The sequence below is a fragment of the Furipterus horrens genome, unplaced genomic scaffold, assembly GCF_987537825.1.
Source record: "Furipterus horrens unplaced genomic scaffold, mFurHor1.1.pri manual_scaffold_3, whole genome shotgun sequence".
Classification (NCBI taxonomy): domain Eukaryota; kingdom Metazoa; phylum Chordata; class Mammalia; order Chiroptera; family Furipteridae; genus Furipterus; species Furipterus horrens.
The window spans coordinates 1,165,489-1,171,525 of NW_028327173.1; positions in this window are offsets into that span (position 1 = coordinate 1,165,489).

The following is a 6,037-nucleotide window of genomic DNA, read 5'->3' on the forward strand; positions in this document are numbered from 1 at the left end:
CTGCTCGGGCACTGGGAGCAGCGGGCGTCGTCCTCACCAGGACAGACTCACACCCCCGATGCCCACGCCCGGCGCCCGGCCCTGCACGAGGCGAGGCTGGGGCCCAGGGCAGCGCGCATCCGGCCGCCGAGACCCCCAGGGCTGGGTTAGATGTCCTCACCCGCTGGCACCGAGGGTCTGCCTGAGCTCTGTCCCAACTCCCACGGCTGCTCAGGTGATCTCTTCACTTCCTGGGCCTCCCCTGCCCCAACTTGAGGGGAGAAGCCAGGCCTGCTCTGACCTCAGGACCCCCAGGAATCGCCATCCCCTCCTGCTGTGGCCCCATGTCCTCCCCGCCCTGACCCCACTGCTGCCCTCCTCCCCTCCCCCGAGAGCTCCTTCTCAAGGCCCCTCCCCAACCTCCAGCAAGGCCTCCCCGGGGGTCAGACTCACTGCGGCCAGCCCCAGCACTGCTGCACCCCACGCGCATTTCTGTTTTACCACCAGACACACGCTCCTTATTTCTATGTCCATTCCCACCAGCACGCGGGGCAGGGGCCGTGTCCCCCCCCCCCGCCCCCCCGCCCCCCCCGGCCATCAGCCACCATTCTGTGACTGAGTGGGTGGTGACCGACTGCCTGGCACATCAGGCGCGTCCGTGGGGGCGGGCGGCTCTGGCCTGGCTGAGCACCTGGGACCCTGGCCTCACCGGCGTCTGTGTCAACAGGACGGACGAGCTAGTCCCTCACTGGACATGGCCCAGCCACTTCATCTGTCCTGCTGGCTCCCGGGCTCCCACGCAGGAGAAGCCTCCCCACCGAGGGCTGGGCACGGCTGAGCCGTGCGCGGGCAGCTGAGGGCCTCACCCGCGGCCTCCCGAGGCGGTTGCAGCCACGAGGACGGGGGTCCTTACGGGCTGGGCCCTGGGCCGGGAGGGTGTTCTCAGGGGACGGCCGCTCGGTGGGCTCACCTGTAGGCCGCTCGGGAACAGCCGGCCCGCGGGGGTCCGGAGGGCCGAGGGTTGCAGTGAGCGGGGCCGGGCGGAAGGGCTCCCAGGGGCAGGAGGCCGGGGCTTCAGGGGCTCCGTGACGCCTTGGGGCTCCCAGGCCCTTTGTGACTCAGGCGCTGACCCTCTGCGCCCAGGCAGCGAGTTCCGAGTTCCATCTGGGTTTGCTGTGGGGGAGGGGGCGGAGGGCAGTTTCCAGGGCACGGGGCTCCCCGCTGCGTGGGTGTCCCTTCCACGGCCTCTGGCCCTGCCCCCTTACCCTCTCCTCCTTTGCTCCTTGGCCCCTCAGTCCACGGGGGCCGCAGGGGCTGCTGGGAAGGAAGGGCCTGCCCACCCGGCCCGACAGGTGGAGAGGGCAGGACCAGAGCGCCATGTGGGCAGTGGGGGCTGCAAAGGCTCCGTCATGGTGTCCTTTCCCTTCAGTCTCCAGGGTGGGTCGTGGGGGCCTTGCCACGTGTGAGGGGAGGTGGGGGTCCCTGCTCACGATGGGAGTGGGCATGACTGCCAGGAGGCTCCCCAACCAGACACACCCACATTTGGCTGCTGTGGGGCTTGCTGCCTCCCTCTGTCCCTGGAGACTTGAGGCTCAATCCCCAGGGGGCCGGCGACCTTGGCTGGGCGTGTGGGGGAGGGGCTGGGGCTTGGTGGGCGCCCAGTTCTTCGGAGCGTGACTCAGCCACCCCAGCCCCGCTGATGGGGGCCGGGGCCCTGGGCAGAGCTTGGGCCTCCCTTCTTCATGCCCGACCGGGTCACCAGGGTGGCTCTGGGCGTGGTCCCTGCCACCAGACCTTCAGGTAGGGCTTGGGTTGGGGAGAGGCCTGGTTGTGTCCTGGGGCCTGACTGCAGGGCTGAGGTCCTCGGAAGGGGGTCCCCGGTGCACGGTGGGTGGAGGCGGCCGCTGAATGGAGGGCCCAGGTGCCACGGCTCACGGTGTCGCCCAGCCGCGGCGGTGCCAGGACGGTGCCACGCGGCCAAGCCTCCCATGTTACTGTGGGACGCTCAGCTGAAGTCACAGCCATCGAGGACGCCATGTGGCCCCGAAAGAACCCTCAGGGAGTGCGCGGGCCTGGCCCCAGCAGAAGTCAGCGCGATTTTCTCACCACGTTCCTCATGAAGAGCTAGGGCGGGGTTGGGAAGGAATGGCACCCTGAAACTAGGAAGGGGGTGTCTGGTCTGGCTCAGGCGAAGCTGGGAACCTTGACCCCCAAGTCTGCTGAGCCCCCCTTTTCTTTGGAAGCGGCTTGTTCTCCAGCTTCCAAAGAGACCAGTCACTTCTCACGGCAAACCCTGCGAGAAGCTTGCGTGGGGTTGGGGGCCTAGAGAGAGGGCGCCTTTGCTGTTCACCCCCTTGCCCCCCTCCCCTGCTGTAAGCGGGGTTGGTTCTCCACACTGGGGGGCAGGGGGTCAAGGGCGACGGCTGACCCAGGAGGAAATGGCAGATGCACCCCAATATTGCAGGATTTCCAAGGTCACACTGAGAAACGTGGGAATTCTGTGTGGGAACAGTTCCACACAGGGGTGGCTCTGCTGCCACGGGCCCACCTGCCGGGGACGCTGGATGCACTGCGTTGGCTCCCGTCAGCTGCCGACGTGACCCCAACAGTTCACTTGGGGAACGACGTCTGGCCCCGATGGTCCACAGTTAATGAGGCGGAGACGCTGGGACTTGCCCAGTGTTACGTGGGGGGGTGGGGGGGGGCAGGGAGACAGCACTTGGAGCAGACGGATTACGTGTGACCGGTGCGCCCCACGCAGCCCTCCCCCCGAGTCACAGGATTCTTCCTCCCCTGCCGCTCTGACAAACCCCAGCAAGCACTTCAGCTCCAAGCAAGCTTGCGTTCCGCACGCATGGCTCGGGGGGCCTCACCCAGCTGCGGGGCCATTGGACTTGTTCTGGGTGTTTCGTGTAGGGCTTTTGAGCTGTTACTCCTTAAATGAAATTAGCCATGGCTTTCATTTGGTTGAGATCTTGCTTTCTTTGCAAAAGAACTTGGGAGCCTTCCTCCTTGGCTCTGAAGGAGTTGAAAGCCCCCTGCCTGTGATGAACCCTCTTTAAAGGCTGGTGCATCTCCCCGACATCACTGGGACCCGGGCCTGCATGGTGGGGGGGGGGGCCGGGGCTCCTTCACCGCCTTCCCCTCCTGCCTGGCTCCAGTCCTGCGTGACTTCACGTCTATTCGGGAGTCGGTTTAGTTAAAGAATATTCCCTAGGAACGAATCCATGTCATCCAAGCCTTCGGATGTGTTCACGCAGAGTTGAGAAAGGTCATCGCTTATGCTCCTTTCAATGTCCTCTGTCACTGTCCTTGTCACTTTTAAAAATTTTGTCTGTAGTGAAAGCAACTGCCATTTCAAAGCACATTCACCCCGAATAAACAGACGCCAGAAGCCAGCAGCACCACCCCCAGGCCCGGGGCGAGGCCGCTTCCACCCTTGAACTTCCCCTTCCCCGAAACTCTGGGTACCCACATCACTGACTGCGGAGGGGAGCCTGCCTCCAGTCTCGCGAGACCTAATTCCTTCTCTTATGCACCAAAGGAGCCAATAATGAGGGACCCCAGAAAACCCCCCACATCCCCCTGGACCCCAATCAAGTCGGAGCCCCAGGCCGCGCACTCTCTCCCACCCGTTGACCTCACTGTGTGACCCTGCCATGCCGTGCATCCTCTGGGACCTGTGAGCAGTAAATCCCGTCCCTCCAAGTTCCCTGACGGCCTTCGCTCCACTGCGCCCTGACATCGCAATGACCACAAGGGCCGGTCCAGCCCGACACTGGCTCCGCACGGGGCTGTCGGCGGGTGCCCGGCCTCCCTGCCAAGGAGCACCCATCAGCAGGTCGGGAGGACATGACAGTGTCTCTGTGCTTTTCCAGCCTTCTTAAATAATATTTTATTTATTTTTAGAGGAGGGGAAGGGAGGGAGAGAGGACAGAAACATTGCTCGGTTGCCTCTCATATGCGCCCCAATAGGGGGCCTGACCCGCAACCCAGGCACGTGCCCTGACCGGGAATCGAACCAGTGACCCTTTACTTTGCCGGACGTCACCCAACCAACTGAGCCACATGGATCAGGGTGATTTTGTGTCCTATTGACTCAGCTATTTTATGGCACTTTTGAATGATTATATTTTGGATTTATTTATTTATTAGTTCCTCCATTTTCCTGTTCCTACTTACTAACCTCTGCTTTCGCTCCCACGCACTCCTGCCTTCTGACTTCCTGTTTGTGGTCTCTTTCTTTCTTCCCAAATCGAGCACAGGCATCACCTGTTTTGTTTGGGTCACCAAGCCATGGACACCCTCGGGCCGAGCCTCTGTCTGGGACTGTGAGGCTGAATCGCAGGCATCGTCCTGTGTTTGTTACCATTACGTTTCCAGAACTCTCAATTGCAGACTCTATTTCCTCCCGAGTCCAGTTGTTCAACATTCAGGGGCTGCGCAAATCCTTCACTGTCCCAAGTCAGGCCGCGCCACCTCTACTGTCCCGGGAATGTGTTCTCGGAACCCTAAGGTGCCGTGGCTTTGTGAACAGCAGGCGCCGCGCAGGGCATGGTGGTTTTTGTCCACTTGAGTGCCCGGTGTGAGGCTGGGGTAGCGGTCTGCCGTCACCTGTACCTGCAGGGGGTGAGGGAGCGTCCCCGGGGCAGGCTGGGCCTGGACCTGGGCGTGGGCGGACCTTGCTCAGGGAGCCCCTCTGCAGAGGCCCAGGCTGACCGAGAACGGTGACATGGGCCCAAGACAGCAGCGACGGGCAGAGCTGCCTGGACGTGGGGGAGCAGGACAGCTCTGATATGGCCCTGAGGGCACGGAGGGGGGCAGGAATTCCTGGTGGCGGGTGACGGCAGAGGTGGTGACGGTCCCCACTGTGTCTGTCTATCCTCCTGAAGCTTGGGGGGTCGACCCCTGGGCCAGCCCCCACCCCACGGCTTGGAGCTGACTCGTCTACATGAGCCGCTCGGACCCTCGTGTGTACCCCTGAACTGCGCCCGTCCCTGGGCATCCACGGGTGTTTACAGAGTCCCGGAAGGCAGACAGGTGGGGGCGGGGCCCAAGCTGTCCTCTGCGAAGGTGTGGGGTGGGAGGGCCGGGCCACAGCCCCGCCTGGGCCCTGAGCGGCGGTGGTGGGGGTCCACGCAGGTGCGTCTGTGGTGGGCGGAAGCAGAGACAGCCACAGAGGAAAGCAAGGAGGAGGCAGGTGGCCACGGCCTTGACCCTGCCTGTCCCCCGGGCAGAGTGCGGGAAGGGTCCCAGGTCCAGGTTTTCAAAGTGGCCTGTCTAGCATGGCTCATTCACAAAGCCAAGAGAAAACCCCTGTGACTTGGCTCTGGCTTCTGAGACAAACCCACAAAACCCACAGCCATGGGCAGCTCTGCACCCCGCCCCCCGCCCGCTGAGAGAGGGTTCCCCATGCAAACCAAGGGCAAGTGTAACCCACAAAATACCTTTATAACCCATAGCGGTCCCGGAGCAGCCAGAGAAGGCCAGCCCTTGCTCATTAGTGGGGTGGGCAGGGGGAGGGGCCCCGTGGTCCCCATGGCTGCAGCGGTGGGGGTTTGGGTATGGGGCTCCCCAGAACAGCTCCATGAAAGCATGGGTCTCAGCCGGCAGGCCCCAGCCGGGAAGTTCTGTCCTTGGGGGCCCCGCCTGAGGCTCAGGCCAGGATCAAAGGCAGCCTCATGCCCAGGGAAGGGCGGAGCCATCTCCCCGAACTAGAGCCACAAGGGCTCAGCTTTGGGGACCAGGACACCGTTGCAGCAAGGGGTTCTGGGCCTCCCAGGAAGGTCGCTCCAGGCCAGTGTGACTCCCTTGTCTGCTCCCCGGGGCGGGCTGTCCGCTGTGGGCCCTGAGCAGAGGGGAACAAGGCCTGACCCTCACCACGGCATCTAACACAGAACCTTATATAGGAGACTAGGGGCAGAGGGAGACAGGTCCTACCCGCTGACCAGCAGGCCCGGGCCTGGCCTGGTGACATCGCCAGGTGTCCCTGCATCCCAGGAAACACTGTGTGAGCACGGGAGGACAGTCCTTGAAACCCCTATGCACCTTTCTGGTA